A 13,307-nucleotide genomic window follows, 5' to 3' on the forward strand; every position below is an offset into this window, starting at 1 on the left:
AGTGGTAGCATTATCGGTAACAATTTGTCGGGGTAAACCGAAACGAGCGAAAGTAGATCGTAATACCTCAATGGTTAATTTTGAAGTAATTGATGTCATTGGGTACACCTCTATCCATTTTGAATGAGAATCTATCAAAATTAAAAAATATTTGTTTAAAAATGGACCCATAAAATCCAAGTGAATACGGGACCACACCTCTGGGGACCAAGGCCAATGATTTAATGTAGCTTTATCAGGACTCTTTTTATGAAGCAAACAATTTTCGCAGTTGTTGCATAATTCTTCAATATTTTTATCTAGTCCTGGCCACCAAAAATATGATCTCGCCAAACTTTTCATCTTAACAACTCCCATGTGGGAAGAATGCAGTTCTTTCAAAATATCGTTCCTTAGGGATTCTGGAATAATTAATCTGTTATTCCACATCAAACAACCTTGCTCAATACTGATTTCACTTCTTATTCTATGAAATGGTTTAAGATATTCCTTCTCAGGTTTACGTGGCCACCCTGTACGGACAAATTCGATAATTTCCAAAAAACAACGATCCTTAGAAGTTTCTTTTTTTACAGTTGAAAAGGTTATGGGAAATTCAGGGTTATTTGAAAAATAGTTTATAAAATCTACATCTACATCTTCCCAATCAGCATTCTGTTTAGTTTCCGGTAAACGAGATAAACTATCTGCGTAGTTTTTATTAGAGGGTACAAATTCAATATCATAATTATAGTTTGATAGAATGACTGCCCAACGGCGCAATCTATTCGCAGAAAACTGGGGTATGCCTTTACTTGGGTGAAAAATAGAAATTAATGGTTTATGATCAGTAACCAACGTAAATTTTCTTCCGTATAAATACTGATTAAATTTACATAAACCAAACACGATCGCTAAGCCCTCTTTTTCAATTTGTGAATACTTTTGTTCTGTAATCGACAATGTCCGAGATGCGTAAGCAATTGGTTTTTCGCAACCACTAGGTAAAATATGAGTAATCACACAACCAATTCCGTAACTTGAAGCGTCAGTAATCAATCTTACAGGAAAATTTGCGTTAAAATGAACTAATACGTCCGCGGACATTAACAAAAGTTTAATTTTTTCGAATGCCCTCTGTGCTTCTCGCGACCAATACCATTCACCTTTGCTTTTCAACAAACTGTACAGAGGGTGCAAAATATTACTTAAATTTGGAACAAACCTCCCATAATAATTTATCAGACCTAAAAAAGATTTTAATTGCGTAATATTTCGTGGGACAGGGGCATTTTTGATTGCGGAAATTTTATTTTCACATGTATGCAAACCATGTTTATCAATGATGAAACCTAAATATGAAACTTTACTTTTGAAAAACTCACATTTATTCCATGAAATTTTTAATCCCGCTTCTTGTAACCTATTTAATACTTGTTCCAAACGATTCATATGTTCCTTACGATCTTTCCCTGTTATCAATAAGTCATCTTGGAAAATTACAACACCAGGAATTCCACTGAGCAAAGATTCCATCATTTTCTGGAATTTAGCCGGAACACAAGCTATTCCAAATGGAGCTCTTGTATAACGAAACAATCCCCTGTGGGTTGAAATAGTAACTAGATCTTTCGACTTATCATCTAAACAAACTTGAGTGTAAGCATTGGCCAAGTCCAGTTTAGTGAATTCTACTCCACCTTGTAATATAACAAATAATTCCTCAATGCGCGGAAGTGGATATTGATCAATTTCAATAAAGGGATTTAAAGTAACTTTAAAGTCACCACAAATCCGTACCGAACCATCCTTTTTTAATACTGGAACAATAGGTGTTCCCCATGGGCTATAATCCACGGGTTCCAAAACATCTAATCTAATTAATCTGTTTAATTCTACCTCAACTTTCTCTCTAATTGCGAAAGGAAGAGGACGAGCGCGGAAAAATTTTGGTGTGACATCTTCTGTTTTCAAATTTATTGAAATAGTGCCTTTGGTAAATTTTCCTAAACCAGGCTCAAAAACGAATTTAAATTTATTTACGAGATATTGTAAATCTGGAGGAAATTCAATGAAATTATTATCAGAAATATTCAACACAAACAGGCTAAAAAAATCACGTCCTAACAGGGGAGGACCTGTAGCAGTTTTAACCACATATATGTTCAAATTATTTTGTTTGTTTTTAAAAGAAATGCAACAATTAAACATGCCTAATGGAATAATATGATTACCATTATACAAGTTAAATATTTTATCAGTTTTCGTTAACTTATAGTTCGAAAAATTATCAGAATAATATCTCTCAGAAATTACTGTGAAACTAGAACCGGTGTCTAAATTGAAAATATAAGGAATTCCATCTATAAAAATTTCAACTAAAATCGGTCTAGTATTTGAATCTAAATTGAATAATGAATTTTGCTCAACCGATTCTAAATAATTTTGAGATTTTCGGTAAGAATTTTTCTTTTGATAACACATTGGAGCTAAATACCCCCCATTTTGGAGATTTTTCAGAGTGAGAATCCTGCTGTGACTCCGTCTCTATCCTGCCTCGATGTGTCGAAAATGTTCTTGTTCCTGCTGCGCCCTCAGCGGAAAAACCATGCGTGCGTCCCTTGTCTGCCGGATTCTGTCTGCGTTTAGAAGAAGAAAAATGTAATTTCGTCTCTTTCTTCAGGAAATTTTCGAAACTGGAACTCGAAGAAGTTGGTTGAACCACTGATTTTATAGAAGCTACTTCCACCGCTTCTTCGAAAGTTAGAGTTTTCTTTTCCTCCATCAACCTATCTTGCACTGGACCTTTATTATAAGCCACAATGAATATGTCCCTCAATAACACCTTCATTTCGTCCAATTCGAACTGACATGGAGCAGCTAAACTTTTTAATCGTGCGGCCCATTCTTTGGGTGATTCGTTTTGAGATTTCCTTGCGTTATAAAATTTAAATCTTGCACCAAAAATACTGCCACTCGGTTTGTAGTATTCGGTGAGCCGTTCGGCTAGGTCCTTGTAGGTTTTTGATTCTGGTTCATCCGGAATACACAGGTTATATAATAATCTGTAAGCATCTTCACTCAGAATGTTCAAAAGTATAGCACTTTTACGATTTTCGTCCTCAATTTGATTTGCCACAAAATAAGATTGTAATCTCTTCTTGAAAATCGACCATTCTGAATTTTCGGGATCGAATTGACGTAAATGTCCCACGTGATCCGTCGCCATATTTTTCGTCGTATGGTAAATTCTTGATTATTCCACGAATACAATGTTTATCAAGGTTCACTAAAAATATCCTCGTCGCCACTTGTAATGTATCAACTCTTAGGGTTAGATACAAAAGGTATTTGAGTTTTAAATAAATTTTATTCCTATAACAAAGCGAAAATAACGTTCTCATGTGTCGTATAATTTGATACTAATAGATATAGATAAATATGCATATGCACTGAACAACATATGGAAATGGTCATGCGTACACATACCTAGTATGGCAAATTCAAATTATTCTAGAATATACTACAGAAATATATGAAATATCAACATCTTATTTGAATATTTCCTTGAAAAGATTAAATTATTGAAGGACTTAATATTACTCGTTTCGAATAAGTCGTAGTGAAAAGTATAAAGGCGTTTTTGTTCGAAAAATGATACCGAAAATCATTATCGCAACATAAGAATAATAAAGCATTTCTCTGTAGGTAGCAAGGGGTTTTCGATGACACAGCTGATAAGCTTCCAAACTACCTAGACTGAATCATCACTGATTCTGGAATGTTCCACACCTTAGAAGAAACATTAAAAACGAATAAGAAATCAGGAAGCCATTCAATGATTTGTCTGTATTGATCGAGTAGAAGCCAATCAAAATGTCAGCCTCAGCGCCTTCAACGATTATTTTTTCAATATTCGTGAGTGACATTCGAAAATAACTATAAATGGAAAAATTTCAAACAATGTTCCGTTATTTCCGAAGTCTTCGTGAAACTCTCACCTCATTCGAAGAACACCATATTGAAATGAGCAAAAAATGTTCTCGAAATCGCTTCTAACCTTAATATTTGCTGTAAAAAATTTCAGAAAAGTTATAATAATTTTGCTTAAATAATTGATAGTCATGCGACCAATCAACGTTTTGGCTAAACAGCTATCTCCATCAATACCATTGTCAAAAATGTATTTATTCCATCATTAGGTCAACCGACATAACATGCAGATACTGGGGAAATTACGAGAGATAGAGGTAAATGATCAAGTACTAGTTTGTGAGCTATCTGACGTTTACGTCCATGTTTCGCTGCAAAAATTCTGGTATGTGCCGTCATTTCGAGAGAATTATTTCTGTATTTTTTGCGGAAATTAATGCGACAGATCTCTGACAACAAGGATTTAAAATTATTCGAGTCCTAGTTGAATTAGCTTATCAAATTTATCCCATAATTTGAAATATTTTGGATATAAATCTCTGGGTTTGTTCCTACTAGGGCTTTCAAAAAAGGTTGAACATTTAAAAAGACAATCTACTTTATTCATTGCTGGCTAGCGGATTGTGTGGGATATCGTTTCTCTTCTCATACTCTTATCATTATTTATGTGAAGTTTAGTGAATTATATATACATCCATTGATTTCAAATGTACGTATTATAATTTGTTTGGAATATTACAAATATTTATAGAAATCAATTTTTTTCATTTTTGCTGGAAAATTGGATGAGACCAATGGGATAATGATAAATCAATGTTGAAAACTTCATTTTCGACATCGATTTCTAGTTTTTCATAACTAATTATTATTTTCGAAAAATTTCTGAATTCTGTTATCGGAAATATATGAAATATCAACATCTTATTTGGATATTTCCTTGAAAAGATTAAATTATTGAAGGACTTAATATTACTCGTTTCGAATAAGTCGTAGTGAAAAGTATAAAGGCGTTTTTGTTCGAAAAATAATACCGAAAAGCATTATCGCAACATAAGAATAATAAAGCATTTCTCTGTAGGTAGCAAGGGGTTTTCGATGACACAGCTGATAAGCTTCCAAACTACCTAGACTGAATCATCACTGATTCTGGAATGTTCCACACCTTAGAAGAAACATTAAAAACGAATAAGAAATCAGGAAGCCATTCAATGATTTGTCTGTATTGATCGAGTAGAAGCCAATCAAAATGTCAGCCTCAGCGCCTTCAACGATTATTTTTTCAATATTCGTGAGTGACATTCGAAAATAACTATAAATGGAAAAATTTCAAACAATGTTCCGTTATTTCCGAAGTCTTCGTGAAACTCTCACCTCATTCGAAGAACACCATATTGAAATGAGCAAAAAATGTTCTCGAAATCGCTACTAACCTTAATATTTGCTGTAAAAAATTTCAGAAAATTTATAATAATTTTGCTAAAATAATTGATAGTCATGGGACCAATCAACAGACGTTTCGTGTCTTTCATACTCAATTCAAGGGAAGGAATATGAATCAAGGAAATATAATATCCACTACAGTACCTACTGCTTCTGCAATCTCTCAACTCATTTTTTTCCCCCAAAACATTGAATCATATACAGTACCTACATTTATTCCTCACAAATCTCGACGGTAGTGACGAAAATATGTTCAACCGGATTTTTTTCACTCCAATAACGTCACCTGTAGTATTTCGATTGATTAAAGAAAAATTCATTCGAAATCATTTTGCAAGCAACACTTCATGAACTGTCTTTGAACTGACAAACGATTACACGTAGTTTATTATTTGCTTAGACATTGTGATTTCGAAATAAATATGGAAACCTATAAGTGAATCGCCTTATTAGGTTATACCTACACCCACAACGGATAGTAGTGTTAATCTGTCTAAAACGGTGGGAATGGGCGGAAAATGATGACAAATATGCTCTACATTCGAAAAACATCACTTTTTTCAAATCCGTTAATGGAAATCCTTATTTTGGCATAAAAACTTCCGAAAGTGACGAAATGAGGTACATTTACCATACATAAGTACATCTCTATAATACGCGTATTTCGTTTGATGAACTTCAATATGATATGAGTCCATAAATTGAGGTGAAATTCTGCCGACGTTTTGATTTTATCGAAACCATCATCCTGGCACTGAAAGAGCAATATAAAACTATGTTAAAATATACATATATCGGCCGTTTTTGAATTAAAATGAACTAAAAGTTATAAAGCTCGCTTGATTATAGATTTTTGGATATGATGAATCTCTGAGCGAAGGTTTTGGCTGATCGCACATTGAAATGGCAAAAAAATCATGCATTTGAGGAAAGCGATGCATCGAAGAAAAAAACTTTCATGTATGAAAATGAACTATATAAGGGAACACTGTAATTGCTTATTTATTAATCATATAATAATAATCATTTATTCGAATAGGAAAGGAGGCGTATAGCCTATAAACTTGCAGAGTACAGAAAAAGAACGAAAATATTGTGCGTTACGAAAAGGAATGACATATGAACAAGGATAGCAAAAACTAAAATAATCGAAACAAAACAAACCCTGGACTAGCATACACATCACCCGAGGAATGAAACATTGTATCTATGATAAGGATCCAAAACCCCTAAGTTTGTTTATAAGTGAAGATCAAAAATTTCAGCCCTCAGCCCTCAACAAGGGGGGATATTTATTGAAAATTACCAAAGTCAGGTAGCAGAACGAATCGGTTAGTAACTACATTTTTCATTCATTCCCTGAATTTCGAAGAGTGAAGTTCCTAATTCTTAAAATTTTAGTTATACTTTTAAAGTTGAAAATTGGCGTTATACGAAAATCAAAATGGTGAGTTGATTTTATATATATTTTTCATTTCAAGAATTCTGAATTTTTTCGTATTTCTCAAAATGTTATTGAGATTGAAAAGTATTTCGAGTTCCTTTAATAATTTATAATAACTAGATTGAAATTGATGTAATATCATATTATGTTTTGGTTTTTTTTCAGTCTGCTCAAATACCAATACAAAGTTCTTGGGAGGAGTTCATACTGCCCACAAGGATTGCCTTCTTGACTCAAGAAAAATTAAACAAATTGAGAAAAATAGAGTTACGTAAGAAGGTGATCATTCACGATTTAATTCGAAATAATCAGAGTGTGCTGGATCGTTTAAAAGATCTGAGGTTCTATAGAGGCAGTCATTCAGCGAATCTGAGAAGAACATCAGAAATTCTTGATGTCAAATTGACTAAGGCTTTATATATTAAGAGAATATTGGAAATAACTGTCCGCGGAAAGAAGAAGAAGGAAATACTGAACATGGAAATATCCGAATTATGTGGAGCGATCAGACACCAGAAAACTCACAGGCATCGTGATTTTGAACCAACCACATCTCCCCTAGCCATATATCCAAATGATATGCGGAATCGCGGAATGAAGAGAAAACGAGATTATCGATAAAATGGATTGAATCAAGATAAATTAATAAACGAATGTAAATATTGTATTGCTATTGTAAATAAACATACAGTTATTTTGAAAATAAATTGGTTGGGAATTAAAGGTGGAGTTTTATTCAAAATTTTATCGAAAGTAGGACGCCATCTCCAAAATAACTACAAATTTCATGGTAAATTTCAGTGCTTAGTTCATTCGATGCTCCAGAAAAAAAATCATGAACGACCTCGAGTAGGTTGTATAAAATTATTGTTCTATCCTCATTCATATAATAAATGTGAAATTGCGTGTGTTTGATAGTTTGTTTCTACGTTTCTCTTTCCATAACGCCCAGGGTAGATGTCGGATTTTGTGGGAATTTCACTATAGTGTAGAGAATTTATCGGATTAGGTTTCAGTGTAACATTCATTTTTATATGAAGAAATTCATATATGAAAAAATAAAATAAGAAATTAAATAAAAGTTGAAATTAAATAAAATTTGAAATTAAATAAAATTTCTTTGAAAAAGTCAGCGATGGCATATATCTAACTTTCCGGGATAACCACCAACAATAATCTATTTTAAAATTTATCGATACTTTGGCTGTGTACTTGAGTGCTTCTTAATATAAGAAAAACATTCATTAGTATCGTTCTGTGAAAAGTTTTGGCTAAACAGCTATCTCCATCAATACAATTGTCAAAAATATATTTATTCCATCATTAGGTCAACCGACATAACATGCAGATACTGGGGAAATTACAAGAGATAGAGGTAAATGATCAGTACTAGTTTGTGAGCTATCTGACGTTTACGTCCATGTTTCGCTGCAAAAATTCTGGTATGTGCCGTCATTTCGAGAGAATTATTTCTGTATTTTTTGCGGAAATTAATGCGACAGATCTCTGAAAACAAGGATTAAAAATTATTCGAGTCCTAGTTGAATTAGTTTATCAGATTTTTTCCCATAATTTGAAATATTATGGATATAAATCTCTGGGTTTGTTCCTACTAGGGCATTCAAAAAAGGTTGAACATTTAAAAAGACAATCTACTTTATTCATTGCTGGCTAGCGGATTGTGTGGGATATCGTTTCTCTTCTCATACTCTTATCATTATTTATGTGAAGTTTAGTGAATTATATATACATCCATTGATTTCAAATGTACGTATTATAATTTGTTTGGAATATTACAAATATTTATAGAAATCAATTTTTTTCATTGTGGCTGGAAAATTGGATGAGACCAATGGGATAATGATAAATCAACGTTGAAAACTTCATTTTCGACATCGATTTCTAGTTTTTCATAACTAATTATTATTTTCGAAAAATTTCTGAATTCTGTTATCGGAAATATATGAAATATCAACATCTTATTTGAATATTTCCTTGAAAAGATTAAATTATTGAAGGACTTAATATTACTCGTTTCGAATAAGTCGTAGTGAAAAGTATAAAGGCGTTTTTGTTCGAAAAATGATACCGAAAATCATTATCGCAACATAAGAATAATAAAGCATTTCTCTGTAGGTAGCAAGGGGTTCTCGATGACACAGCTGATAAGCTTCCAAACTACCTAGACTGAATCATCACTGATTCTGGAATGTTCCACACCTTAGAAGAAACATTAAAAACGAATAAGAAATCAGGAAGCCATTCAATGATTTGTCTGTATTGATCGAGTAGAAGCCAATCAAAATGTCAGCCTCAGCGCCTTCAACGATTATTTTTTCAATATTCGTGAGTGACATTCGAAAATAACTATAAATGGAAAAATTTCAAACAATGTTCCGTTATTTCCGAAGTCTTCGTGAAACTCTCACCTCATTCGAAGAACACCATATTGAAATGAGCAAAAAATGTTCTCGAAATCGCTTCTAACCTTAATATTTGCTGTAAAAAATTTCAGAAAAGTTATAATAATTTTGCTTAAATAATTGATAGTCATGCGACCAATCAACAGACGTTTCGTGTCTTTCATACTCAATTCAAGGGAAGGAATATGAATCAAGGAAATATAATATCCACTACAGTACCTACTGCTTCTGCAATCTCTCAACTCATTTTTTTCCCCCAAAACATTGAATCATATACAGTACCTACATTTATTCCTCACAAATCTCGACGGTAGTGACGAAAATATGTTCAACCGGATTTTTTTCACTCCAATAACGTCACCTGTAGTATTTCGATTGATTAAAGAAAAATTCATTCGAAATCATTTTGCAAGCAACACTTCATGAACTGTCTTTGAACTGACAAACGATTACACGTAGTTTATTATTTGCTTAGACATTGTGATTTCGAAATAAATATGGAAACCTATAAGTGAATCGCCTTATTAGGTTATACCTACACCCACAACGGATAGTAGTGTTAATCTGTCTAAAACGGTGGGAATGGGCGGAAAATGATGACAAATATGCTCTACATTCGAAAAACATCACTTTTTTCAAATCCGTTAATGGAAATCCTTATTTTGGCATAAAAACTTCCGAAAGTGACGAAATGAGGTACATTTACCATACATAAGTACATCTCTATAATACGCGTATTTCGTTTGATGAACTTCAATATGATATGAGTCCATAAATTGAGGTGAAATTCTGCCGACGTTTTGATTTTATCGAAACCATCATCCTGGCACTGAAAGAGCAATATAAAACTATGTTAAAATATACATATATCGGCCGTTTTTGAATTAAAATGAACTAAAAGTTATAAAGCTCGCTTGATTATAGATTTTTGGATATGATGAATCTCTGAGCGAAGGTTTTGGCTGATCGCACATTGAAATGGCAAAAAAATCATGCATTTGAGGAAAGCGATGCATCGAAGAAAAAAACTTTCATGTATGAAAATGAACTATATAAGGGAACACTGTAATTGCTTATTTATTAATCATATAATAATAATCATTTATTCGAATAGGAAAGGAGGCGTATAGCCTATAAACTTGCAGAGTACAGAAAAAGAACGAAAATATTGTGCGTTACGAAAAGGAATGACATATGAACAAGGATAGCAAAAACTAAAATAATCGAAACAAAACAAACCCTGGACTAGCATACACATCACCCGAGGAATGAAACATTGTATCTATGATAAGGATCCAAAACCCCTAAGTTTGTTTATAAGTGAAGATCAAAAATTTCAGCCCTCAGCCCTCAACAAGGGGGGATATTTATTGAAAATTACCAAAGTCAGGTAGCAGAACGAATCGGTTAGTAACTACATTTTTCATTCATTCCCTGAATTTCGAAGAGTGAAGTTCCTAATTCTTAAAATTTTAGTTATACTTTTAAAGTTGAAAATTGGCGTTATACGAAAATCAAAATGGTGAGTTGATTTTATATATATTTTTCATTTCAAGAATTCTGAATTTTTTCGTATTTCTCAAAATGTTATTGAGATTGAAAAGTATTTCGAGTTCCTTTAATAATTTATAATAACTAGATTGAAATTGATGTAATATCATATTATGTTTTGGTTTTTTTTCAGTCTGCTCAAATACCAATACAAAGTTCTTGGGAGGAGTTCATACTGCCCACAAGGATTGCCTTCTTGACTCAAGAAAAATTAAACAAATTGAGAAAAATAGAGTTACGTAAGAAGGTGATCATTCACGATTTAATTCGAAATAATCAGAGTGTGCTGGATCGTTTAAAAGATCTGAGGTTCTATAGAGGCAGTCATTCAGCGAATCTGAGAAGAACATCAGAAATTCTTGATGTCAAATTGACTAAGGCTTTATATATTAAGAGAATATTGGAAATAACTGTCCGCGGAAAGAAGAAGAAGGAAATACTGAACATGGAAATATCCGAATTATGTGGAGCGATCAGACACCAGAAAACTCACAGGCATCGTGATTTTGAACCAACCACATCTCCCCTAGCCATATATCCAAATGATATGCGGAATCGCGGAATGAAGAGAAAACGAGATTATCGATAAAATGGATTGAATCAAGATAAATTAATAAACGAATGTAAATATTGTATTGCTATTGTAAATAAACATACAGTTATTTTGAAAATAAATTGGTTGGGAATTAAAGGTGGAGTTTTATTCAAAATTTTATCGAAAGTAGGACGCCATCTCCAAAATAACTACAAATTTCATGGTAAATTTCAGTGCTTAGTTCATTCGATGCTCCAGAAAAAAAATCATGAACGACCTCGAGTAGGTTGTATAAAATTATTGTTCTATCCTCATTCATATAATAAATGTGAAATTGCGTGTGTTTGATAGTTTGTTTCTACGTTTCTCTTTCCATAACGCCCAGGGTAGATGTCGGATTTTGTGGGAATTTCACTATAGTGTAGAGAATTTATCGGATTAGGTTTCAGTGTAACATTCATTTTTATATGAAGAAATTCATATATGAAAAAATAAAATAAGAAATTAAATAAAAGTTGAAATTAAATAAAATTTGAAATTAAATAAAATTTCTTTGAAAAAGTCAGCGATGGCATATATCTAACTTTCCGGGATAACCACCAACAATAATCTATTTTAAAATTTATCGATACTTTGGCTGTGTACTTGAGTGCTTCTTAATATAAGAAAAACATTCATTAGTATCGTTCTGTGAAAAGTTTTGGCTAAACAGCTATCTCCATCAATACAATTGTCAAAAATATATTTATTCCATCATTAGGTCAACCGACATAACATGCAGATACTGGGGAAATTACAAGAGATAGAGGTAAATGATCAGTACTAGTTTGTGAGCTATCTGACGTTTACGTCCATGTTTCGCTGCAAAAATTCTGGTATGTGCCGTCATTTCGAGAGAATTATTTCTGTATTTTTTGCGGAAATTAATGCGACAGATCTCTGAAAACAAGGATTAAAAATTATTCGAGTCCTAGTTGAATTAGTTTATCAGATTTTTTCCCATAATTTGAAATATTATGGATATAAATCTCTGGGTTTGTTCCTACTAGGGCATTCAAAAAAGGTTGAACATTTAAAAAGACAATCTACTTTATTCATTGCTGGCTAGCGGATTGTGTGGGATATCGTTTCTCTTCTCATACTCTTATCATTATTTATGTGAAGTTTAGTGAATTATATATACATCCATTGATTTCAAATGTACGTATTATAATTTGTTTGGAATATTACAAATATTTATAGAAATCAATTTTTTTCATTGTGGCTGGAAAATTGGATGAGACCAATGGGATAATGATAAATCAACGTTGAAAACTTCATTTTCGACATCGATTTCTAGTTTTTCATAACTAATTATTATTTTCGAAAAATTTCTGAATTCTGTTATCGGAAATATATGAAATATCAACATCTTATTTGAATATTTCCTTGAAAAGATTAAATTATTGAAGGACTTAATATTACTCGTTTCGAATAAGTCGTAGTGAAAAGTATAAAGGCGTTTTTGTTCGAAAAATGATACCGAAAATCATTATCGCAACATAAGAATAATAAAGCATTTCTCTGTAGGTAGCAAGGGGTTCTCGATGACACAGCTGATAAGCTTCCAAACTACCTAGACTGAATCATCACTGATTCTGGAATGTTCCACACCTTAGAAGAAACATTAAAAACGAATAAGAAATCAGGAAGCCATTCAATGATTTGTCTGTATTGATCGAGTAGAAGCCAATCAAAATGTCAGCCTCAGCGCCTTCAACGATTATTTTTTCAATATTCGTGAGTGACATTCGAAAATAACTATAAATGGAAAAATTTCAAACAATGTTCCGTTATTTCCGAAGTCTTCGTGAAACTCTCACCTCATTCGAAGAACACCATATTGAAATGAGCAAAAAATGTTCTCGAAATCGCTTCTAACCTTAATATTTGCTGTAAAAAATTTCAGAAAAGTTATAATAATTTTGCTTAAATAATTGATAGTCATGCGACCAATCAACAG

Source organism: Coccinella septempunctata, chromosome 8, assembly GCF_907165205.1.
Source record: "Coccinella septempunctata chromosome 8, icCocSept1.1, whole genome shotgun sequence".
Taxonomy (NCBI): Eukaryota; Metazoa; Arthropoda; class Insecta; order Coleoptera; family Coccinellidae; genus Coccinella; species Coccinella septempunctata.